Source organism: Ambystoma mexicanum, chromosome 2q (genome assembly GCF_040938575.1).
Source record: "Ambystoma mexicanum isolate Mex_15411 chromosome 2q, UKY_AmexF1_1, whole genome shotgun sequence".
Classification (NCBI taxonomy): Eukaryota; Metazoa; Chordata; class Amphibia; order Caudata; family Ambystomatidae; genus Ambystoma; species Ambystoma mexicanum.
The window spans coordinates 369,557,529-369,584,240 of NC_090924.1; the positions used below are offsets into that span (position 1 = coordinate 369,557,529).

At 47.4% G+C, this 26,712-nt stretch overlaps 1 protein-coding gene across 2 annotated transcripts in view; it reads left to right on the forward strand.

Annotated features, from left to right (window-relative positions):
- Positions 1–26,712, forward strand: part of USP31 (ubiquitin specific peptidase 31) — an 821,813-nt gene that overhangs the window by 661,476 nt on the left and 133,625 nt on the right. The window lies entirely within an intron of this gene.

The window sequence follows — 26,712 nt, forward strand, 5'->3', positions numbered from 1 at the left end:
CAGCGAGGATGCTGGTTGCGGACGCGGCTAGGGTGAGGTCCATCAAATCCCTCCTGGGAATGATGTCTTCTTGCATTTATCTCATCCGCCTGTACAGGCTTCGGATGCGCCCGTTGCAGGAGTTCCTGGACGCTCGCTGGATCCAGACGACGGGCAGCTTCGAGGACAGGATCACACTCGACGAGAGCTTCCGACGAGCGATGCGCGCGGGTGCCCCACCTCCGGATCTGACGGCGGGCATGGACTTCCAGACCCCCAGAAGACAGTGACCATGGATGCCTCCCTGGAAGGGTGGGGAGCGCACACCGAAAATCTGCACGCGAGAGGCCTTTGGCTGCCGACGGAAAAGTCCCTCCACATCAACGTCCTGGAACTCCGGGCAGTGTTTTGGGCCCTCAGGTCCTTTCTTCCATCCCTCAAGGGCAAGGTGGTGAGGATCTTCACCGACAACACCACCACCATGTTCTACATCAGGAAGCAGGGCGGTACCAGATCCCCAGCCCTGTCCAAGGAGGCTCAGGATCTGTGGCATTGGGACATCGCCCAAGGGATGTTTCTGGTGCCGTTTCATCTGGCAGGGATAAAAAACACCATTGCCGACTCGCTCAGCAGAGAACTGCGCTCGTGCCACGAGTGGGAACTACGACAGGATCTAGTAGACAGCCTCTTCCGACGGTGGGGCACACCCCAGATCGATCTGTTCGCGACGGCAACGAACTCCAAGTGCCGGAGGTTCGCCAGCAGGTTTCCCCAGCCGAGGAGCATGGGCGATGCTTTCTTGTTCCCCTGGGAGGGCCTGTTCCTATATGCGTTCCCTCCATTGCCGCTGCTGATCCGGCTCATCAACCAGCTCAAGAGGTCACGGTGCAGGATGATCCTCGTCGCACCTGCGTGGCCGAGGCAGATATGGTTACCGGACCTTCTGGACTTGTCAGAATCCCCGTCAATCAAGCTGCCAGTGGACGCGGATCTTCTCTCCAGGGAAGGAGGCGCCATCCTCCATCACGACCCGAAGTCGCTGAACTTGCAGGCCTGGCTCCTGCAGCGTTAGAGTTTGGAGGATACGACATACCGGCCGACTGCAGAGAGGTTCTTGCAAAGGCCAGGGCGTCCTCAACTCTTAAATGCTACGGACACAAATGGAAGAGGTTCTCTGTCTGGTGCCACGCACAGAAGATTAACCCTCTACGGATTACGGCTCCTCAAGTACTGCCGTACCTGCTGACGCTGGCCAAGGCTGGACTGGCGCACGCTTCCATCAAGATTCATCTTGCTGCGATCTCCCGATACACCAGAACCACGGGACGGACGTCTTTGTGGTCTCATCGTCTGGTGAAAGAATTCATGAAGGGACTGTTCAGATCGTTCCCGCCGGTGAAGGCCCTGGCCCCGGCATGGGAGCTCAACGTGGTGCTGACCAAGCTCATGGGACCTCAGTTCGAGCCTCTGCACTCAGCTCCGTTGAAGTGGAAAACTGCGTTTCTTGTGGCCATCACCTCCGCACGACGGGTGGGAGAGATCCAGGCCCTTTCCTGCAAGCCCCCTTACTTGACTTTTCATGACACAAGGGTAGTGCTCAGGACGCACCCCTCCTTCATGCCCAAGGTGCCGTCGTACTTCCACCTCAACGAACCCTTGGTGTTGCCTGTTTTCTTCCCGTCGCCTTCGTCGCTGGCTGAAAGGACTTTGCACTTGCTGGATGTGGCTAGAGCGCTGAAGTTCTAGGTGGACCGCACGAAGAGTTTTCGGAAGACGTCACAACGTTTTGTGAACTTTGGACCTGTCAATCAGGGGAAGGCTCTCTCGAAGGCTTCCATTTCCAGATGGCTCTCCGGCTGTATCATGTACTGTCATCGGTTGGCAAACCGACCGCTGCCTGGCCGTCCGAGAGCCCATTCCACCAGAGCGATCGCAGCTACCACGGCGTTCCTATCTGGTGTGCCCTTGCTGGACATCTGCAGGGCTGCTACGTGGAGGTCGACGCACACCTTCACGAAATTCTACTGCATCGATCGGGATTCCAGGGAGGAGTCCAGGGTCGGCCAAGCAGTGCTGCACAACCTATTCGCCTAAGGTGAGCCTGGTGAGGAGGTAAGAATTGCTTAATGTTGAGTTTTGGATGTAACGCTTAATGTTGAGCCTTTGCCACCTCCCGTGGTTGAGCATGTGTGCACTGCTATGTATTTTTTTATTCATGAGCATGTGAATTCATGCCAGACCCCATGCTGGAGAAGGAACAAGTTACTTACCTGTAACTGTTGTTCTCCAGCATGGGTCTGGCATGGATTCACATGCAAACCCTCCCGCCTACCCTCTGCGGCTCTTCACTTGGTCATACTGCCACTTCACGTGCTACCAAATCTGAAGATGGCTGCCAGAGGCGGGGCTTTCAGTGTATATACTCATATTTGTATGTGATGTTGTCTCTTTGTGATTTGTCTATAATAATGCCATTATGTAGTAAGTGGTTTACATTACCTACTTATCACATGTTTCACAGTACCCAAAACACTAATAAGAAAACAGTTATCATTTCACTGTTCAACATGGCAAGCTTATGAATATTACACCTCCATCGTGTATGCTGCACACAATGCCTATGTTTCTACATGAGTAGCTTAGTATACTGCATAGAACTTCATAAAAGAATGCAACGTATATCAACGCATTGCTTAATGCACTAATTAGCACTTGATATATATTCCAATGATCCTTGACACTTTTTGGTCAATATTAATAATAAGGGGAAACCACAACATCATACGAAGGGTAAGAAGTGACATAATTATGGATGAATGTGCATAATAAAACAGAATATCTAATATCAAGAATCATAATCTGTAATTCTCCTACCTTAGTTTCACAAAAAACCCACCAGAAAAAATGCACGAGGTGTTAAGGTGTTAAGATATGGTTGAATACATGTTTTTAATATGGGAGAAGTGGTTTACATACAAAAGAAGTCACTTTCAGCAATACTTGCTTAATAACCGAGTAGGTTTATACATATGATTTATCTTTTGCAATGTGTTTCTTTTTTCCCTTCGTTGTCTTCTTTGAACAAGAATAGCCCGGATTTGAGAAAGGCACAGTATATACGCCGAAACACGTGTCATCCGCAAGGGGCTAAGGAACAGAATAAACTGAATAAATTCAAAATTGTACTACAACGGCTGTTTCAATTTTGTTAATCTATCTTGGCGCAGCAAGGTGCGGGCACAAGCATACTTCCCGCAACATTATAATAAGAATACCTTCTACAGAGTTTTCATTCAAAGTAAATGTACATGTGTTGTCATCAGTGATGTCATCAATGACATTTCTGATGTCATCTTTGATGTCCTGGGTGTTAGTGTTAGCAGTGCACAGTGGTGGCGTGAGTTATGGTTGCTTAGCGTACCGTAACTGGCGAATTTCAAGGGTTTTTCGGTTTACTTTTAACCATAACGTCCCGTTAACAAAGTTTTTTTTACTGAATATATATATATAATTCATATATCACATAACAGCCATCAATATCGCCATCCATCAAATAATACAATGTGTTAAATCACTTAAAATCCTCATCACATAATCACACATTTTAAACCTATAATCAAAATCCAGTCATTACCTTATAAAAAAAATCTCTCCAACATTCTTGCTGATTTAATGTATCAACTGTGTGGCAGTATTGGCTCATAAATCCCTCTCATCACATTTAGCTTACGCATTCAATTAGTAGTTGCTTAACATTTTGAATTACTCCTTCACCACATAGTCTACATAGTCTTGCATGCTTTTGTATTCCCTGCCAGGCACCAGCTATTAAGTATTGACCCTGTTGGATGTATTCCTTAGGTAACTTTTAACAATATCCCTTTGGGTATAACCCCATAAGTACTTATATATTCCATAAACCCCTGTTCGCCTTTGTTGCAACGTCTACCCTTGCCCTCTCAAAATCGTACAATTTGAGGACCTGCTTGACTGTTGCTTTATATATTGAGTAAGTCATTAGCGGGTCGAATTCCCCAATTATAACGTGTTAATACTTAGAATGATGGGAAATTTGTCCTAAGCAGCACTTAGACATGTGATCAGCCATATACAAATAATTAATAGCTTTGTGGTGACAGAATTATGGTAGGTCTCAATGCTTTATACAAGACCATTCCTTTCATCACTGTAGTCGTGATAATAATTGTGTTAAATTCCAAATGTAATAATCAGATCCAGAACAAAGGAGCCTTAGCAGGCGTTTGTCTTCTACCTTCCAATCTACTAAATGCCATTAGATATTTCCACAGCCACACCTCTACACCATAATGTATACCAGACAGTATTTTTGGGTTAAAGATAGTTATAAGGGAGTGCAATGAGTGGCCCCCGTTATTACCTATGGAAGAGGCATACTTTGTTAAACTATGTAAATGTGTACTGATGTATTAAGGAATTTGGGATATGTACTTGAAGACTTGCCTAGCGAATTAATGTTGATTAAAGGTGCCCTATACACTGATGACTCGAGATAGACAATTGTTTGCATAGATATAGTTCCTTTGTCCACCTACAAAACGAGCATAAAAAGTTGTGTACTGTACCAGCTTACATTAATTTATTTCCCAATAAGAAAGGTAGAGGGGACTTTATGAGCTTTTGTTTTAACCCGTTACCCACTTGTGAAATCTTAGTAAGGAGGAATATTTCGTCGAGTGATCTGTTTTTTTAAAGATTCTTTTAAAGATTTTAAATGTGAGGAGACGTTAAAAAATAGTTATATCCAGTTTTTCAATATGTGTGTTATATTTTAGTCGTTTTATATATAGACCTGATTTTGATTGTGATTCTCTTTGGATATATTTGTTGAATGGTCACTCTAATTCAGTGGTATTTGCAGCATTGAACTATGTGAACTCAAAATGAAATTGTGATGGCTTATGAAATGTGCGTTTTTTCTGATGTTTTAAGTGTTTTCTATAGAGAAATGAATGTATGGCAGCCGTTTTATCACTGAGTTTTAGATTTTTTGTATTAGATATTTGTCATGAAATGTTGGTGTTGTGAATCTTACATTGTAAAGAAATGTTGCAAAGGTTTTTTTGAACCATATAAAATAGTAAATTCATAGGTTGTTTAATATTTTTTTAAGGGCCCCTGTCGCTCTGCCTTAGCGCAAGTGTAGTTCCAGTGGTCATTACAATTGTTTGTCCCCTGTAATCCCAAGGTAGTTAAATGAACTAAGCTGCTCTACCTTCTGCTTATTAATGAACTAGCTAAAGCCCAGTGGCTTAGTTCTCAGAAGGGTAAACAACATAACTTTCGTTTTTCCAATATGAATAGTTGGACCATTGCAGGCAGCATGGTTACCTAGTACATTTAGCTTTATCTGCAATCCCCAGAGTGTATAGTCTACTATTAATAAATCATCAGTGTAGCCAAGCCACGAGACAAGTATGTTACCTTATTTCACTGCATGGGTGGCAGGAAGCACCAGAGCATCATTCAGGTTTGCTAAATACAGATTAAACAGGGTCGTTGCAAGAGTACAACTTTAACACCCTTGCCCATTGGTATCGATTGCGTGACTTGCCCTGTCCATTCATTCTAACATGGACCCTGGAGTTGGAGTGCAGCTTAATTGACATGGCAAGCAGCCCCTTATGGATATTTAGTGCAGCAAGTTTACCTTTACCTCATAATCCTTCCCTCAGCACTGTATCGAATGCAGCGCTTAATTTGATCTAAGCAGTCGACAATGGTAATTTGTGCTTATTCCAAGAAAGCTGCACCAGCGTAGTCAAGGTGATCAAAATATACAGAGTACAGGATCCTTTTACGGAACCCAGTCTGTGCTGGAGGATTAATGTCATTATTATTGCACCAATTAGTTAATTGCTCAATAGCCCATGTGCCGATATCATGCACAGGACATGGCCTGAAGCTATAATTGCCTGCAAGATTCCAACACCCCCTTTATTGACTGGTATAATTGTACTGTCTTTCCAGGATAATGGAATTGTCTATGTGTCTAATACAAGTGAATAAACTGTGTAGGTCAGTAGCCCATAGCACCAGGGTTAACTTTAACAGGGCGTTGCAAGTACACATTGTAAGTTATTGGACGGTTGGCTTAGCTATGGGTGGTCTGCTCATTTACTTAACTGCTGGATGTTAGGAAATATTTTCCTTTTACTGCTTTCCTCCCATAGACTTCTATGGGACACTCTTTTTTTTTTTTTTTTTTTTGCCGGGGGGGAATTAATTAAATTCCTCTGCTTACCTTGCTTTTTGCTCATTCATATGGAGAAACTTATCAATCCCTAAGACTATCAGTACCAGGAAACTTTCTTGGAAGCTGCACACATCACCCTAAAGTGAAGTGTGGTGAGAATACTTTATATCCTTATTACATTTTCCAGTAACTTTGTCGTTACAAATGCTATGTGTCCTGGATGGACTGGTGACAGCTGATATTTCCCTACCTTGTTTTTGATATTTTGTATGTTCACTTGTGCTCTTTTGGCACATAATGCCATAAAGAGTACCATATACTCTGAAATAGCATGCCACAAGATTATTCCTGTCCTTTTGGCCATTTTGTAATTGTGCCATCTCAGATCTAGAATTACCATATATTGAAAGCCCTTTCACGAAAAAGTGTGGCCGGATGTGGGGCTGGGACTGTCTAGTCGCAGTCCACTAGTGAGCCATATAGTGTCTGTTGCTGGGCTGTATGATTGATTTGTGGCTGTTCATGATTGGACAGACACTGCCAGTTTCAATGACCTTACCATTGGTGTACCTGGAGGCGGCTCCCGTCCATATACTGAATAAAATGAGTCCTGCAGCTATTCAACAGATTATTGCTGGAGGCAAGACCCCTACAAAGAAGTGCTGCCTGCTGATGACCCATGAATGACTGGCAGCTGACCAGCATCTTCTCCAGCCCAGCCCTGGTGAAGCCCTGCTTCTTTGTCCTGATTTATAGAAGGCTTTCGTCTGTGATTCGACAGCTGGACTGCTGGTAGCGTATCCAGACCCATTGTGGAGGCCTGCAGAGCCTCCTTGAATGTACCTGGACCACCCGGTGGATTTAAAATCTCCCTCCTGCTCCAGGTGGTCTGGTCAAGCATTGCCCTTGGACCTTCCCTTGAATTGTGGGACTGGGAGAGAAACCTTTATAAATGTTCCTTAACTTTGAAACACTTATCCGCAGCCTGTGTTCTTCAGTTAGCTGTTGTCACAGTACAATAGTAAACCCACCTGAACAGTGTCTTTTGTTGATCTGGTGCCTTTTGGGCACTAGGCTTCATTCGATATCAGGCAGGACTTCGTAAGTGCTAGGGACCTTGTCTTATGTTGTTCTATAAGTGGTCTACCTAAATTACTTAATTGTGTTTATTGGTATTAGAATTGACTGTTTTCCTATTCTCACGTATTTATTTTTTTCTTTTATTTTTATAGCCCTATCGCCTAAGCGCTTTACATACAATCAGTACAACATGGCTGGATCAGTTAAAAGAATCATAAAGAAAGGAGGTGATGTTTAGATTTATAGAGAGAGAAACTGAATGGAGAGAAAGAGGAAGAGCGTTCCAGATCTTAAGAGCCAAAAGGGGGAAAAAAGCAGTAGCGAGATCTAGCACAGGGAGGCGAGGAACAACAACGAGGAAAAGAGATTGCGAGCAGAGAGCATGTGGTGGAGAGTAGAAAGAAATAAGAGTTGAAATATAGGTAATCAGAAACCATTGGGAAACTGTTGGGATAGCAACAATGGGTGATGCTTGGCAAGAGGGAACTATAATAGATTTTGAGGTGTTGGGGGAAGAGACCGGGTTGCATGCTGGCCAGTTTATTACGTACCACAGAATGGTGCAGAAAATTAAGAGAACATGGCCTGAAGTGGTGTTTGAAGAAGAATCAGATGCTACCATAGATGTAATATATAACATAGCAGAGGGGGGACATGACATATCTAGAATATACAAGATGATGATGTTGAAAGTAGGAAAGGAGGTAATACAATTGAGACAAGACTGGGAGGCGGAAGTGGGGGTCCCGATAGATGATGGGATGATGGGATGTGGGAACTTGTCCAACGGTACCATAAGAAGGTGTCGAGGAATGCAAGACTACAGCAGATGCAACTGTATGTCACGCATAGGGCGTATATGACACCCCAGAGAATATCTAGGTTCAAAGATGCAGGACGGCAAGCGTGTCCTAAATGTGATGAAGAGAATGCGGGTATGGTGCATATGTTCTGGTCATGCCCGGTTATCGAGCGCTTCTGGAGCGAAGTGGTACTCAAACTAGCAGAACACGCGGTTCAGATGGTGATTGATACAGTGTGGGCCTGCTTGTTGGGGGGGGGGGGATTCCCTAGACCACGCAAGCTCAAGCATGTAAGCAAACTAAAGGACTTGGCATATGCGCTTGCGAAGAGAAGGATTGCCATGGGGTGGATGGCATTACACAGACCACGATTAGAGGTATGGTGGAAGTATTTGCAGAAATGGGCGGAGGCAGAAACTATGGTGTGGCAAGAAGCGAGCAGCGCTGGGGGTTGCGGGGGGGGGCGGAGACCCTGATGGCCTGGAAATTGTTAGTAGCAGAGGTATTTGGGTCAATAAGAGAACAGAAAGGGACACCCTGTCACAGGATGCAGGAACAGAAAGAGAGATAGGGTAGGCTCGAAATGGGGGTGGGATAAGGGAAGCAGTGAGCACATTTATGTGATATACTAATCGAAATGTTAACTCATGCACTGCAAAGTTTGGTTTGTATTGTTTGTTTGAATAAACTAATAAAATTGTTTTAAAAAAAAGAGTTGAAATATAGGAAGTTGCAAAACCATAAAGATATTTAAAGACTAGACACAGGAAGTTGAAGCAGTCTCTGGCATCACAAGATAACCAATGAAGATTCTTAAGCTCAGTGGAGATAGTCGCTATGAGAGAGAGAACAAAGAATACGAATAGAAGACGAGTATTTAGCACATAGAGGAGCCAGTCTATACACAGTGAGACCCAAGAGTGAACCAGAAAAATAGAAAAGATGAGAAAAGACTAAAGAGGTGATAAGTTTAGAAGCGTGGAAAGTGAGGAAGCGGAGAGCCTTCGAACATTAAAGAGTTGAAAATGACAGGAGCGTGACATTGTGGATGTGTGGGAGGAGGAAGACTGTTAGGGCTAATGCGGACACCTAAATTGCGGGCATAAGTGGCAGTAGACGGAAGCAGAGGGAAGGAGATGGAGGGGAGCACTAAGGGGAGGATCAGTAGAAGCAGGAAAGAAAAGAATCTCAGTTTTGGACAGATGAAGGTGCAAAAATGTGAAGACCTCCAAGATTGGATAGAAAGAAGACAGACCCAGAGAGATGAGTGTATTGAGTCTGAGAAGGAGAAGATTATTTGAGTCATCTGCATGCAAATGGTATGATAAACCATGTGCAGCGATCGCATCCCATAGGGGAGAGGTGTATATAGAAATAAGTGAAGCGATCACCAAACCTTGGGGAACACTGTGCGAAAGAGGTCAAATGAGACATGATTGGCCAGATGAAGAAACAGAACAGGTGTGGTCAGTAAGGTAGGACTGAAATCAGTTGAGAGCAGAATCCTGAAAAACAAGACGTGAAAGAGAGGAAAGAAGAATAGAGTGGTCTACCATATCGAAGGTGACCGACAAGTCAAGGAGGACAAGTGAAATCATCTTCTGATAGCGTGCAGAAAGAAGATTCAGTTACAGCCAGGAGTGCAGCCTCAGTAGAGTGAGAAGTTTGGAATCCAGTTTGGAAAGAAGGAAGGAACCGGAGTATAAACTGTTCTAACGTAGCTTAAAGAGAATATGTAGGAGAGAGATGGGATGAAAGTTAGAGCAGAGAGAGGTCAAGTGAGGGTTTCTTAAGAATCGGAAGAATGGCAGCATGTTTGAAAGTGGAACGAAAAATGGAAAAAGAAATTGAAAAAATTGAAGAGGTAGGGATCTTCAAGGCGAGGATACACAGCAGGGATCAAGGGTGAAGTGAGAGGATTACCTGGGGGCAGCAGTGGGTGGGCCCGAATAAGGCAAGAGGCAGTATGAGAATTGGAAAGCAAGTGAAAGGGAGGACATGGTAGCACCAGAAGGGCAGGCAACTGGGTATGATGAAGCTCTGGACGACAAGGAAGAAGAAATAGAAGACCAAAGAAGAGACATTGTAGAAGAAAAATAGTTATATCAGAGGCAGACAAGGGTCAGGAGGTGGTGGGAGGACATGTTTAGATTTAGAAAAAGACGACTGGGTGGGATGAGAGAGTCAAAAGGAGAATTAAAGTATAGTTGCTTGGCAGAAAGGAGAAGAACATCATAGGATGTATGAAGAGAGGACATATATACGGTAAGTCAGGGGCTGCTTGGGTCTTAAAGCAACGTCTCGCTGTCATGAACCATCGGACGCATCCTTTCTGGACTTCCTGGTCCCTGACCCATGGGGGCTTGCACTCAGCAGTACTCCCAACATGGCTGCCAAACGCGGAATACTGTTTACCAGTTTCTGCGCCGTACGCATTACGTTCTATAAAGCGGACACGCCCCCACAGCCCTGCGCGTCTCAACGCTACCGCTTGCCGTGGCTAGACGTGTGCTGCCGTAGTCCGCTTGTGTTTTTCCTTTGATTCCTGGTTCTCGGTTCCCCTAATTTCCTCCTCCTTCATTCCCCCTCCTTTTTGTCCTCCTTGCATCCCGGATCTCCGTGCACTCGTCTTCCGTGTGCACTCTTCGCTGTTTCCTGGATTTCCTCGAACTTCCCGGACATCTGAACGTTCCCAGGACTCGGAACGCTGAACGCAGGCTGGAACCCGAGGACCTGCACACTGGGTTATACAAAACCCTAACTCTACGAAAGAAGACACCATCGAAGAACTCCAAAAAAGACAGGTGATAAGGGGGGAATCCTCTGACACTCTCGGCATGGCTTGGAGTCCGCCGAGCCCCCTGGAGAGGAGGGGTTAGCCATGGTTGAGAAGCTTTATGTGATGGAAAGAATGGAATGGAGTGGAGGGGATCGGAGATCAAGAGTGTTGGTGTCAGAAAGGAGGAGGGAAGTGGAATCAGCAGATGAACAATAAGAGGTCCCAAGAAGGCAGTATTGAATTAAGAGCACACATAAAGGAAGTAATATTAAATGAATGAAAATCACGGCGACAGAAGCAAATGGGAGAAGGTGAGGGAGGGAGGAGAGAAAGGGTAAAACAAAGCAGATGATCAGAAAACATAAGCAAAAGTGTGGTTACAGAGGACATGAGAGACATGAGAGGAATTGTGGAGATGAGATCCAGTGAAGAACCGGAGTTATGAGAGGGAGGAGTAGGAATTTATTAGAGATGATAGCAGTCAAGAATTGAAAGAATGGTAACAGAAGCATGTGTAGAGTACAGGTGAAGATTAAAATCACCTAGAAGAAGCAGAGGACAATTAAGTGGGATATCTGATGCAGGCAACCTTGCCCACCTCCTCCTACTGGACCGCTCCACCGCCTTCGACTTGGTTGATCATGCAACTCTATGCCGCCACCTGGCCACAGCCGCCAAGCTTGCCCCGCTGGTTTTCAAGTGGATCCCCCTCCTTCCTTGCAGAAACAACTTCCTGTGTCTATGCAGGAAATGCAGCGACCAACCCATCTCTTGTCCCCTGTGGTGTCCCACAAGGATATTGTGTCTCCCCAACTCCATACAACGTCTACACAAAACCTCCTTTCAATCACCTCTACTCCCTGGGTATCTCATTCACAAACTACGCTGACGGTAACCAAACAGTCATCTCCCTTTCAGGCACAAATAAGACTCCAGCTACATTAACACTTCTACGACATCATTCAAGCTTGTTGACTTCTCACCAACTCTGTCTGAATGATAAGACAGAAATCTTGATTGTCTGCCCCATCCCATCTAGCCAAACTGGACCCAGCCTATTCCTCTTTTACCAACCATGCCTGCTTCATCCCAGTCTCCTCTAGGGTTAAAAAGCTTGGCGTCTACCTGGATTCAAGCCTCAGCATGACCCAGCACGTCAATTCCATCACATCAGCAGCCCACACCACTCAAATCCTGAATGCTACTAAACATCTACTCTCCTCACACGACCACCTCACCATGGCAAGAGCCACGATCGGCTTGCAGCTAATTTACTGCAACTCCCTCCTGGCTGGCACTGCAGAACGGATCCTTTGTAAACACCAGACTATCCAGAACAATGCCATCCGAAGAACTGATCACTGGCTTCCAGTCAAAGAATGCATATACTTTAAAGTCCTTTCAATTACTTACTGCTGTCTTTCGAACACAGCGCCTCCCTACCTCTCCCAAAGACTCAACAAGTAAACCTCCTCCAGACCCACAAGACCATCTACAGCCACAGACTAATGAAACCGTACTTCAAATGCACAAGAGCTGTGGGCTCCAGTTTTCCAGTCATTGCCTCCCTCCTCTGGTTTAACCTCCCGCCCAGTATTCGATCTGAACACTCTTACTCACTGTTCAGGAAGCAATTAAAGACCAGCCAGTGTTTCAGTGACTAAAATACTTAGACACTATGATGCTATGTAACCCTCTGCATTCTCCCTTCCCCCTGCTCCCCCCCCCCCCGCTTCTCTACACCGCCCCTGCACCCAGAGCCTCAATGCCTGTGGGTTTTTGTGTGCTTTACAAATGCAAAAATAAATGAATATATAAAAACTGCATGGTGTGTATGGGAGAAAAAGGAAAAGGAGGATGTCAGAAAAACTGGATAACTGTGTTTAAAGGAGAAAGCCAGTTTTCAGTAAGGAAATAGAGATGGAAATTGGAAAAAAGCTCAAGAACAGAGTTTGCTTTGTTAATATAACAGGAGTTCCAAAGAGCCACATTGAGGGACAAAGAAAGGTTGACAGAAGGGAGGGGAATGAAATTATCATAACTTTGGAAAGAAGAGTAGGAGAGGGACGTCATTCAAACCACAAGCTGCAGGTAACTGTAAGACAATAGTCCATATTTGTTAAAACTACACTGTGTGTAAAGGATCCCTGTCTAGGTTTTAGTGCCACTCTGTAATGTTAATCCCCTCACTTGATGTCCATATTTTCTAACGTGTCCTAACAGTGGAGCTTTAACAAATATGGAGAATGTTTTTCAGTTATCTGCAGCTCGTGGTGTGAATGATAAACACAATGATTAAATAACGAACTCGCACCATGAACGGATTAGTGGAGAAACTGAATGCCACTTAACACACAGAGCTAGGTGAGAATAAATTAACAAGTTAAAAAGGAAAAAGAATGTGGACAAATCATGTAGCATAAATATCTATCTAATTGGTTGTTATACACAATGCCTCTGCAGAGAGTAATAGAATCTGTGGCAGACAAAAGAGCCTGAAAACGGAAGACAAGCATTTTCCAGTAAAATGACAAGTCTCCTGTTACAGTTGGTCATTTAGCAACCCTAGAATAGACAGTACACAAGGTTACGTGCATAGGAGAACCACATAAGATTGTAAGGCTCTCGACAGCATAGTCATAAATACAGAAATTGCAACACAAACAGTAAATACAAACAATAAAACAGGGTGTATATGAGGATATCAAAGGGACAATAGCCCCTGAAGAGGTCCTAAGGATAAAAGCCTAAAATATAAGAACAAAACATATTGGGCTGAAGTGGGAATAAGCTACCCACACAAAAGAATATTGAAAGGAAAAAAGTATTGTTAGTTTTATGTTTAATACGTTTTTTACATAATTTAATTTCAGATAATACGGTATAACTTTGCACATGGCAATTACCAGCATGATTAGCACAGGATCTTTTAGTACAAATGTTGAGTTTTGTGATTAAAACACTATCTAGGTAGAATGAATTACCGTTAGGTTTGTTTCTGGTGTATATCCTGCTACACACTGGTATTTTGTTGATGAGTATATGCATTTTGATAAGTAAGGACATTTTATAAACAAGTTAAAAGAACCATGAATGGTTAAAAAAGAATGACTAAAGTGTATTGTCTAAAACAGTCCACTCAGGCCTAATTTGTTGTTGTTGTAGGTATAAGTCCAGGATTGACCTGAGTGCTGTATGTTAGGGAGAATTCTCAGAAATGTGCTAATTCCCTCCACCTTAGAGACCCCCAGGAACTTTGCTGGATTTGGAGGACTTGATTTTTTTATTTTAACCTGGAGAGAGTGAGACCCCTTTTTCCCACTCATGTATTTTAATGTGATTTCTGAACTTTGTGTTGCTTTTGGTTATGAAGCCTGACAAACTCCATAGGCATCATCTCTTATATTGTGTCACACATCACCTTCAGTGCAGTGGCACTGGATAGTCTTTCAGATTTCCCAAAGGTTTAAATACCTTCACTGGGATAAACTACGGTTTCCCAGAGCAGTAAAGTGAAATTGACTTTACTTACATTTGTAACTTTCTAGACCCAGTAAACACGATCTTAAAATAGGGTGCTGGAAGGGTTACCTAGTATCCCCTTTGTCTAGCTTCTCATGTAACATTTTTATGTATGGCTTCAGGATACCTGGCAGCATGGTCTATATGAATCAGTTGCCTGAAGATGTTGGAGGGTCTAAGGGACCAACAATGTTGATTCTTACTCTCTCAAAAGGTACTCCCAGCTCTGGGAGAGGCACCAAAGGTGCCACATTCTTGGCTCCACTCTTGCCAGAAGTCTGACAAGTGTGACAGCTTCTACAGAATTTATCTACATCAGAGCCTATCTTTGGCCAGTAGAAATGAAGAGAAATCCTTTACTTGATCTTCTTAAAGCTTAAGTGCGCAGCCAAAGGAATCTCATGGACTAACTGTTGAAACTGGGGTCTCACCTCCTGAGTCACTACAAGTCTTCTGTAGTCCCCTGGGATATACTCAATAGGTTCACTGTAGAGGAGGCCATCCTCCCAGTACAACCTGTGCTTCCCTGGCTCTTGCCCTTCCAGCTTGGAAGCTGCCTGAGTAGGACACTCTCTATGACCTCTGCTGAAGTCTGCCCTACATGGGCCACCTTCTGCAAGCAAAGTCTGCAGCTCAGGTCTTTAGGATCCAGATCTCTAACAGGGGAAGGTCTTCTTCCAGCTCTCATCACTAACTGATTGACCATCTTCTGGTTGAACCTCACACTCGGCCTCAGCTGGTGGAGTAGTCACTGGTGTGACTTTGGACTGTCCTCTCAGGGATGTCCTGGTTTGATGCACAGGAGTGCTATCCTTCTTGTTTCCTGAGACCTTGGATTTTCCCTTTGTCTCTTTCTTCCTGCAAATAGAAGTTGGCTCTTCCTGTGGACTGGGTGTTATAGGTTTTTCCGTAACAACTCACCGAGAGTCTGCTCCTGGTTCCTTTTACTGGGAGGCCTGGGGGTTCTTGATACGACTCCAAGAGTTTTTAAGTCATTCCCCAGCAGGACTCTACCAGGCACCTCACTTTCTACACTGACGGGTATTCTTAGTCATATTGTTGCACTGGATGAGAGCTGGTAGTATTGGAACCATCTGGATAGGGCCACCAGCAAGCTTAATGGGGCCTTTGGGTGCCTTAGCAACATCCTCAGGTTTGAAAAATGTTTCATCCAGCACTGTGATGCTGGCCCCAGTGTCTCTAATGGCAGGGGTCTCCTGACCATTTACAAGTACACTGTCCTTATAGTATTATTTTGTGTTATCTGATATCGAGTTATACACATCTACTTTCTGCTGTTCCCACAGACCCAGGGACACAAACACTAGCAGAGACTCCAATGGGGCCTTCAGCCAATAGTTGAAAGTTTCCAATTGCCATATGTACTTCTCCCTCAGGAATGAAGGCTAAGGAGGCAGTGTGGACACCTGCAGGTTAACCCTTGCATCTGGGATCCCCTTTCACATGGTCAGTTGACCCACAAGCATAACATTTTCGAAATGTTTTGACAAATGGGGGCTTCTGCTGACCTCCCTCTGGTTTGGCACCGGAGGTTTCACTATACTGACCTGGTTCCCCAAATGGCATACCCTTCTTACGTTTGTGGCCCTCTTTTGGATGGGAGGTTTTGGAATTCTTTGTCATCTTTCTTGTGCTACGTCCCCCTCATCCTTTTTGCGAGTGGCCCCAGCATCCTTGTGAGTAGCCCTGTTGGCAAACCACAAGTCAGCAGCTTTTGCTAGCTTTTTGGGGTCAATCTCTTTTGAGTCAGCTAAGTGCTGTCTCAGCACAGGAAAGCAGGCATCAAAAATAGATTCCAACAAAAATAGATTTCTCATTCCTTCAAACGAGTTCACCATGTAACCCTTAACCCAACCATCTAGGTTTTTCAAACATTCACACACTGTAATAATTATTACTACAAATATTTTAACATGGCTCGAACAAGAAATAGGAAACGCCTACCTGAATCCTTTCCTTATGCCTTCTCCTCTGTATAGGACGAGAGCGGGGAAATACCTAGAAGTCCCTCCGCTGACCGGAACTAAAAGGTCCAGCCAGGGGTGAGCTCTCCAGGGAAAACCCTGTGCCGGGAAGAGCTGCTAGGGTTCGAGGTATCCTGATAACAGCTCCCCACGGATGATCTGGATGATACGGAGGTTACTTCGAGGGGATTGGTGTCATGATGCCCACTCCCCGGGAGCCAGTTCAAACCCTGCGTCCCCGAAAGCGGACATCCAGTCCCCAAGGAAGGACCCAGCAACCCCATATAGGGGCCCTTTGGCAGGCTCATAAAAGATATCAGTCCTGGCGCCATAGGCGCCAGGCTCATTATGGGAGTGCTTGGGTGCACTTTCCTGATGCAGACCATGCTGCAGGATCCCGGCCTCCTTGAGGCCTGAAAGGAACTACTTTACCTGTGGGACTAATTTATCATCCGGGCGTGGTCGGGGAAGGATACATACCTAATTGGAGGAAGGATACATACCTGGAACTTCTTCCAAGGCCCCACCCGAACAGCCACACATGCTTCGCGTTGTTCTGCATCTAGCAGCTGGACGCTCACCGTGTCTGCTCCTGCATCCTGACTTCTGCCACGCCTGCCAGCATCCTGGATCACCTGCAAAGGAAGAGAAGAAGAGAACAGAAGAAGGAAAAGTCCTTACCTGCTAAATCCGCATCCCGGAGACATCTCGCCGACAATTCTGAAAAGGAAAACTTGTATTTAAAAGCTCATCACGTCGATCGCTGCAGCGCCGCATTCCTCTCACCTTCACAGGGCGCCTCCATGTTCAGCAGCGATCATCCGGATTCGCAGTCACGCCCCAGCGCCTAGGGAGAAAAAGACCAGAACAAAAGGCGAGAGAGAGAAGGGAATAAGGAAAGCTAAATCTCCATGTTAAGACTTTCCTGTTGATTAATTCCCTCTTCATTTCGGGTCCGCGCCGCATCCTGGCATTTCCAGACCCCGGCCCCTAAGGGGAAAAAGAGACATCAGCGTTAATGAGCGAATGAAAAAACATTACCAAAAGACGCTCATTAAAGACTTACCTGATTTCTACAAGGATTTCACCTCTCATCTCGGGTCGGTGCCTGTTCCCCGGCATTCCGTACCCCGGCCCCTATGGGGAAAAAGACACTAGCATTAGTACATTAATGCATGGACACAAGGGGAACCTCTTATCAAAAAACTTACCTGGAAGCCAAGCAAGTTTGGTTCTCACCAATCCGAAAATCCAGTGAAGTAACTGGATACCAACGCGCCCCTGCATCAGAAGCAGGATGGAGAGCTCGTCCTTCCAGACCCTAAGGTGAGACGCTACGAGGAATCACAGAAGGGTTTCGAGGAGGGTGAGAGGGGAAAGTGGGAGGCCGATTGCATTAACCCGCAGACAGTTAATCCCCCATTTTCACCTACAGAAGGATACTTCTGCGAGCCAGACAAGCCAGATTTGGGGGCCCGGTCCAGTCCGTCTTCCGAACCCTGCGCATCACCTTAGAAGAGGTCACAGCAGCGCGAACCAGGCCAGCGCCTCGGTGGGAGTCAGGTGAGCATAACAATTGGGTCCTCAGACGTATTCCATATCTATGACAGGTAATCGCCACAGCTGTGCTGCTTCGGAAACTTTTTCCTGCGTCGATGACGTCGATGCGTCGTCTTCGAGGACCTCCTCTGACGTCATCCGATGTGATAAGTAGGACGCACGACGCCCGTAGCCTCAGTTCCGTTTTTTCTGCGAACGTGTTGCTTCGTGAATCTCGGTTACGCCTCGACTCTTTGGAGTTCTGTTCTTCTCGGTTCTTCGAACCTGTTCGTTTTTGTGAGAAAATCCTTTGTAAGAAGATGTCTTCCACTTCGTCTTCGACCCCGTGTCCGGGCTTCAAGAAGTGCAGGGAGTGTGGGTCCAAGATGTCGGTGACGGACTCGCACGACGCCTGCCTCTGGTGCCTCGGGGAGGCCCTCGACACGGATGACTGTATCAACTGCCAGTCGCTAACGTCCAAAGCCTTACGGGAACGTAAGAAGTTGTCGGTATGTCGGGTGTCCAAGCCCCGGAAGTCGAAGTCTGCGGGGCTTTCAACGGATGATTCGAGAGGTGACTCTCCGCGTCGTCGTCGGAAGTCTCGTGGGTCTCCTTCTAGGAGTCGGTCTCGCCACTCCTCGGCCTCTTTGAGGCTTTCTCGGAAGCGCCGACAGCGGTCGTCTTCCAGGTCCTCTTCTGAGGACTCTGACAGGCATGCCGCTTACCCCACCAGCCGTGCGACGCCGGAGGAATGGGCTTCCTTCTGGAAGAAAATGCTGGCGATTCTCGAGTCGCTGTCATGATGCCTGCCTCCAAGGAGCCAAACCAGGCCCGGCACCCTCAGAGACAGACACCATGCATTCAAGGGAAGTCCCAGCAGCCCCAGATGGGGGCCCTTTGGACTCAGTCCTGGTGCCGTTGGCGTCAGGCTCATAGGGGACATCAGTCCTGGCGCCATCAGCGCCAGGCTCATACAGAAGTAGGTTGGGAGTAGTGCTTGGTGTAAACTTACCTATGCAGACCATGCTGCAACTTTCAAGACTGGAAGGAACTATTTTTCTAGGAACTACTTGATCTCTAGGGTGTGACCGGTGGAGGAATACATATTTCTTGGGGAAGAATACATACCTGGAACTACTTGAAAGGCTATTTAAGCCACACCCAAGCAGCAGACCACGCTTCGCGTTGTTCTGCACTTAGCAGCTGGACGCTCACCGTGCCTGCTCCTGCCTTGGTCCTCCATCACGCCTGCCAGCATCCTGGAAACACCTAAAGAAGAAAAGGGAAGAGAACAGGTGAAAACAAGAACCTTACCTGATACATCTGCACTCCGGATTCTGCACGCTGACGATCCTGCAAAGAAGGCAAACATTTTAAACGCGCATCGCGTCGCGCGAAGCACGCTGCATTTCACTCACCTGCACGTGGCGTTTTCGAGTCCTGCGACGTCCATCCGGAGCTTCCACCGCCATCCAGCACCTATTGGAAGGAAGGAGAAAGAGAGGTGAGAAGGGAAACACGAATCTAAGTAGAACTTACCTGTGGTTCAATTCCCTCTCCGCCTTCGGGTTTGTGCCATACCTTTGGCATCTCAGCACCCCGGCCCCTAAGGGGAAAAGAAACAGACATTGTATTAGTGAGAGCATGTGAGAACATTAGCAATACGCTCACTCAAGACTTACCCATTTGCAAGAGAGACACAGCAGCTCTTTTCGGGTCGGCGCCTTACCTCCGGCATTGCCGTACCCCGGCCCCTATGGGGAAAAAGACATTGGACATTAATGGAGGTACTTAAAACTGCAAAGGAATCTCTCATTGGAATTCTTACCAGAATTTGGCTTCATCCAAATCGCCTGCAGCCCGGAATCTTCTCCAGCACCTGCGAAAGAAAAGAACAGATGAGTGAATATAAACCCAAACTTGCCATAAACATGTGCGGTACGACGGGAATGGACAAACTAGTTTGAACTCATCAATCCAGTGAAGTAACTGGAATCACAACGCGCCCCTGCATCAGAAGCAGGATGGAGAGCTTGTCATTTTGGTCCCTAAGGTGCGTCTTCGCAGGGAATCCCAAAAGGGTTTCACGGAGGGAGAGAAGGGAAGTGGGAGGTCGGAACATCACCCGCAGACTATTAATCCTTCCTTTTCACACACAGTGGGATATTCCTCCGAGCCAGAAAAAGCCAGGTTGGGGAATCCAGTCCAGTCCATCTTCCGGGTCTTACGCATCTCTGCAGAAGAGGTCACAGCAGTCCCAGCCACGCCCGCGCCTCCGTGGGAGCCAGGTGAGCATTACAGTCGCAGGGTACTAAGGCGTCCACGCCCCCGAGTGGGGTCGGCCGTGAGAGGTCGAGAGACACCGCTCGCAAGAGTGGTCGGCACGAGTCACGGGAGAGGTCCCGTTCGGACAAGGGGACTCGTTCTCGACCTACCCGTTCCAGGTCCCGGTCCTCGACGCGTTCGAGACCGTGTGCACCTGTTATGTCTTCGAGGAAGACATCGACGCCTGAGGCGTCAAGGGCGTCGACAGGCTTACTCGAGGCTATGGCTCCGAGGAAGTCGTCGACGCTCAAGTCGTCGAAGGACACACTCGGGGCTCCGGCTTCGAGGACTGTGTCGACGCCGTCAATGCTGGCGGCGCTGCATCTGACGTCGACGCCGCTTTACTCGACGCCGATCCTCTCGGCGGCGATGCCTGTTCTCTCGACGCTGGCGCCGATTCACTCGCCGCCTTTCGAGGCCGGGGTGTCGGAGGTACCCCGTGGCACGGGGGAACCCCCTAGAAAGGCTCTGGTTAAGAGCAATCACTCTCGGGTGCCTTCTTTTCACCACCTGGAATATATTTCGGAGGTGGTTGAGGATTCTGATGGCCTGGTTCCTAGTCAGGTTCCAGATGAGATGGTCTCGGGCCATTGCCAATTTGAGGCAGTCACTGCATGATGCCAGTGGACTGGACACCTCTCCGGAGGTGGAGTTTTGTAGGCCTGAGCCTGGCTCTCATGCCGATTCCTCGTACTGGCGCCTTATGGCTAGTGTCTCCGAGTACTTGGGATGGTCTGCTCCCCCAGGGGAGTTTGTGCAGGATGATCTCACAGACATCCTTGATGTTGGTCCCCCAACTGACCCGGTACTGCCGTTTCATATGGCTCTACAGAGAAGGGTGGCGGCGGCTTGGACTGCTCCGGAGAGTCTCCCGGCGGTGGGCAGGTCCTTGTCAAGAAAATACCATCCAGCCAGTAGCGACCCCTGCTACTTGACCAGGCACCCCACTCCGGAGAGTTTGGTGGTGCAGGCGGCCACGGCCCCTGCAAAGCAGACGTCGTACCCTACCATCCCTCCTGATAGGGACGACAAACGCTTTGATGGCTGGGTGAAGAAAGTGTTTTCTTCAGGTAGTATGGCGCTTCAGGCGGCCAACTCCATATGTGCATTGTCTCGTTTCACACACACTCTGTGGAACTGTGTTGCGTTAGCGGCTGAACATATCCCCGAAGGGGACGAACGGGATGGTTTCCTTGCTATGGTCCAGGATGGTAAGGATGCCATGTGTGAGTTCATTCACTCGGGTTTGGACATGGCTGAATGTTTCAGCAGGTCCATGGCGGCGAGCACCGTGATACGCAGGTTTGCGTGGTTGCGGAAGTCGTGGTTTGCTCCTGATGTGCAGTCCCGGCTCCTCAACATGCCCTTTGACGGTGAACACCTTTTTGGCAGCAAGGCTGACGAGAGCCTTGAGAGGTTGCAGACCTCCAAATCTGCAGCGAAGTCGTTGGGCGCTGCAGTTCGCCAACCTCCGCCTTTTCGTCCTAGGGGACAGAAATGGAGGGGGTGGTTCCTTTCGCTATTACTCGTCCTTCAGTAAAGCGAGAGGAGCTGGCAGTCAAAGAGGCCAACGCAGGGGTACCAGAGGTGGACGACAGGGTACCCGTGGTGCTAAGGCCGCTCGGGCAGTTGCCTCTTTGTCCTCAGGTAACGCTGCAGCCGCTACCACTCAGTAATGAGGCCATGTCCCATGGTTCGCCGGTTGGGGGAAGGCTGGCGCAGCATCTTGTAGAGTGGCGTGCCATTACTTCAGATGTGTGGGTTCTGGAAATCATAACCCACGGCTACTGTCTTCCCTTTCGGCAGAGGCCTCACGACAATCCACCAGGGAACCTCTCTTTGCAGAGTCCGGATCCGCTCATTGCGCAGGAAATTCAAGCCCTGCTGGAGAAATGCGCCATAGAACTGGTGCCTGTAGCGGAGAGGAACAAGGGATGGTATTCCCCTTATTTTTTGATTTCGAAGAAAGACGGGGGATTGAGACCCATCATGGACTTGCCCGGTTTGAACAAACTCCTCAGGAAGGACAAGTTCAAGATGGTTACTCTCTCTCAAGTCCTCCAGGCCCTTCAGCTTCAGGACTGGTTGGTGTCTCTCGACCTCAAGGATGCTTACTTCCATGTGCCGATCCATCCCAAGCACAAGAAGTACCTGAGGTTCGCGGTTGGCGACTCGCACTTTGTTTCGGGTCCTGCCGTTCGGATTGACCTCCGCCCGAGGGTTTTCACCAAGCTCATGGTGGTGGTGGCAGCGCTTCTCAGGTAAGGGGGGATTCACATCTACCCCTGCCTGGACGATTGGTTGATCAGGGGGAGCTCTCCCGAGCAAGTCCTGGATCATCTGTCCGTCACCTGCCACTCCCTTCACAGGCTAGGCTTCTCCCTCAATTTAAAGAAGCCCCATTTGACGCCAACACAGCGGCTCCAGTACATCGGAGCAGTGCTCGACACTTCCCTGGGGCAGTGTTTTCCTCCCCAGGTGAGGGCTCTTCACATTCAGCAGATGGTGCACAAGTTTCAGTTTGCCCAGACGCTCCCAGCGTTCGAGTTCTTGAGGTTGCTCGGCCTCATGGCATCCTGCATTCTTCTGGTGCCAGAGGCTCGCCTGCGGATGAGATCTTTGCAGTGGGCACTCAAGATGCAATGTCGCAGTCCTCCGGCAGGATGTCGGACCCGATTCAGGTGCCGCTCTCGGTCCCCCAGGACCTTCTGTGGTGGGCAGTCGAAGGCAACTTGATGAAGGGGGCTCCGTTTTGTCTTCCCTGGCCGGAAGTGACGATCGTGACGGATGCATCCCTCACGGGATGGGGAGCTCATGACAACGAGCTGACAGTCAGCGGTCGTTGGTCTCCGTCGGAGTCCAGACTCCATATCAATCTGTTGGAGCTGAGGGCCGTCAGGCTAGCCCTGAAGGCTTTTCTGCCGACTGTGCGAGGAAAGAATGTCCTGATCCTGACGGACAACACAGTGGCCATGCACTACCTAAACAAAAAGGGGGGGGGGGGCAGGGTCACTTCCTCTGTGCAGGGAGGCAACATAAGAGGACATTTAAGTTCAACCCACAAACACATCCTCATAAACAAGAATGGAGTAGAAGGAGGAGCTGGGAGGCTTACCCAGATTTAGCAAGAGATATGCTCCGAACGATGAAAGGCGTGGCCCCCGATCTCAGAACCGGGGTGCTAGTAGGAGCTGACCAAAGGACTGTAAAATAAGCAGAAAAGTAAGAACCGGAAAGAAGAGGTATCTTGAAATAAGTTCCTAGTGAAACTCTTGGGGATTCTTACCCTCAGAGAAGGATGGTGGAAAGAGATCCGTTCCGAACATGGGTCGGAATAGAAAGCTAAGAGCGTTTCATCCCTTGTGGTCGGATTGAAGCCTTTGCCTGTAGGAAAACAGTGAAGAAGGATCTATATATGAAGCCACAAGATTCTCACAGCCTTGCGAAGAGAGAGCGGGATCGGAAGAATACGAAGGGACGTACCCGATCAGCGAGCGTTTGTTGTCAAAGGAGGCGTCTCCGCTACGCTGTGCAGGCAAAATAATTCTGGGGCGGAGTAGGGATTCTTTTCCAGAGTGCTGAGAAAAAGATTGGGACGAAAGTCGGACAGAGAGTGAAAGTGACTATCTGGAAGGATGTAAAGGAAAGGTAACACGAGGGTATTGCAAGGTTTAGTAAGTAAGTAGTTAGTAAACGAACTCACAGAGCGTAACCGAACTCGATAGAGAGTAGCAACGCGTCAAACTGCATTCGCCGTCTCCGGATAAGCGCTGCGTGCGTTGGGGGGCGTGGCCTCGGTTAGCTCAGCAACTACCTGAAACACTAGTCCGCCGCCTGCAGTACTGAAATCCACCATGTTACAGGAAGGAGACCGATATTGCGCCGCCAGATTGCTGCGCTGTGTCCTCATCTGGACAGCGTTTATTACACACACCCAGGTAGCCCAAGGGGTACCATCAGTCTATTTGAGGATCCTAAATCTCTTAAGGTACTGGGGAAAGAGTTTTCCCAAATCTATCTATCAAAGCTAGCATAACATTTTCATACTCCAATCTTTCAAGTTCCACCACCTCCATTGCAGCATCAGTTGCAACCTGGGGGAGCCTAGACAAAAGCCAAGGAATCAACTGATTCCATGTGAAACCCTGAATCCCATAGTTATATTCAAAAGCACCCAACCAATCCAAAATATCAAGTTTCACATCATAAATACTCACTGCTTCTTTAGGCATGCAATGTCCCTTTGGACTGGAAGACCTAGAAGACTCTGGGTTGGAAACATTTTCAAGAGACAATTTCTTCATTTCAAGAGCATGTTGCATTTCCATTTCCCTTTGTTTGATGTCCTAATGTTTGGCTTCAGCTTGGATTTGTAATCTTTTGAACACCAACTCAAGTCTCAGTTTCTCAAGAGACACGCATTCTGGACTCCGTGATGGACCTTGTGGGGTCCCTCTGGATACAGGTTGAGGCATAAGGGCCCTTTGAGGTAAAGAGGGGCTCTCTTCCTGAGATTTCTCTGACTCTTCAACAATATTAGAGTTAGACTCTGGATTATCATCCTCATTATCATTTTCCACATTTCCTGGGTTAGTAGGTGTGACAGGCCTACTACCCAGACTTTGATTATTCAACAATCTTGCAATGAGTTCATTTTTCTTTCCTTTAACAGGGAGATTCCTGATTTTACACATTTCTTTCAGTTGCTCTACTGTTAGAATGATCATGGTTTCCTGCCTGAAGTTATCCATATCTGGCATGTTACACTTGCTTTTCTAGTGGAGCTTAGCCTTGTGAAGGTTTTTAGTTGAACAAAAGCAAAGTCAATTCTTAGTGTAACAACTCTACAATAGATCCTCACTGCCTGACAACAGTGTTAGGCAAGAATGTATGCAGTACCCTTTGGGTGCACTACAACACCCTTGACCTCCTGGCAATAGGAACCCAATCTTTGGGATAAGTCTGTACTACACAGGTTGGTTGCGTGGTTGAGCAGCCAGGCTTCTCTCAAGAGGGGTCAATGTGAGCTGTAGGGGAGTTACAGAGATTCACAGTTACAAGTATTCGAATAAACACTTACAAGGTTTCTTGAATAAACCATTATTAATGTATTTATCCATCAGTTAGGGTAAGCTTTCTTCAGAAGGTAGCAATATAAAAGTAACACTCAAATACACATCAAAACACACACTCTTAATATTCTAAAATCAGTGAAGACCCTTTTGGGATGGCCCACAGTCGTAACCTGCACCCTCAGGTGACTTCATTAGCTAGGGGGCTGGGGAAATTAATATCTTACTGTTGCATTTAGAATACTGTCTTAGAGTGTTAGCCGAGTGTTAGCGGTGCTGGTGGAGTGACTGGAGTAACTCTACTACCCTTACTACTGGAGGCGGAGTTTGTGCTGTGCCTTGGCCTTGGCCATAAAGACTCACTCCTGATGCGGAGCGTCCACAGAGTGTTAGCCGAGTGTTCGCCGAGAGTGAGCATGGAACCAAACATACCAATGATTGTACCACGCACAAGGAGTCGTGTCAAAACAGTAAACAACATGGATGCTTTGGATCCCAATATAAATATAGTAGATGTGGCTGAGGGTATCAAACTCCACCATCCAATTGTGGATGACTCTGTACTGGCACAATCTGTGCCTCACACACGGCTAACAACTACAAAATCTACTACAAAATCAAAGAAATCGGCAACACCGGTCGGAGCACAGGACGACGAGCTGGCAAACAACAATACTGCAGTAGAGCCATCAAAATTAAGAAGTAAGTTGCTGCCGCCGCGTCCTGTGCACCTGCTGTTAAAATTAAATGAAGTTGATGTCCGCTGCCCGAGTATGACGCTTCCCTCCCACCACCCCCCAAACCCACGGACCCTTACCTTGTTGACTTCCCCGCAGGCTGGGGCGGCGTGTGTAGCCGCCGTTCCCGAGACGAGCGAGGCGCGAGCGGCAGGGGGGAGGTGGGCATGGATGCGGTGCATGCGCACAGCGCGACGGCAGCTGGAGACGAGGGCAGGGAAGTGGATGACTCACTGTGCGACGGCGAGAGGAAAAGGGGTCTTGGGAACCTCAGCGTGGTCCCTGTGCTGGCCAGGGAGGCCAGTTGGGAACAGAACGATGAGGTCTTCTTTGTCCCTTTGGAAGAGGGTGTATTTGACCGCAATGAAAAAAGATCGCAAATAGCGGTGGAAGTTGAAATAGGAACGATGCCGGCAGGAGTTGTAGATCTACCAATTGACTCTCCTCTATATTTGGATGCGGTGGAAGAACTTCCAATGAGTGCAGAAAGAAACAACTCCTCACAAAATGTTTCTATGCTTAATATCAGTAATCTGAATAAAGATGGACAAGTGCAATAACTGGAAAATGAGGTCATAGTGCCCGGGGCCATGGGCAATACAAAACAAAAGGACTGTAATGCAAGTAAAGTGCGAAGCAAATGGTACAAAAGAGAA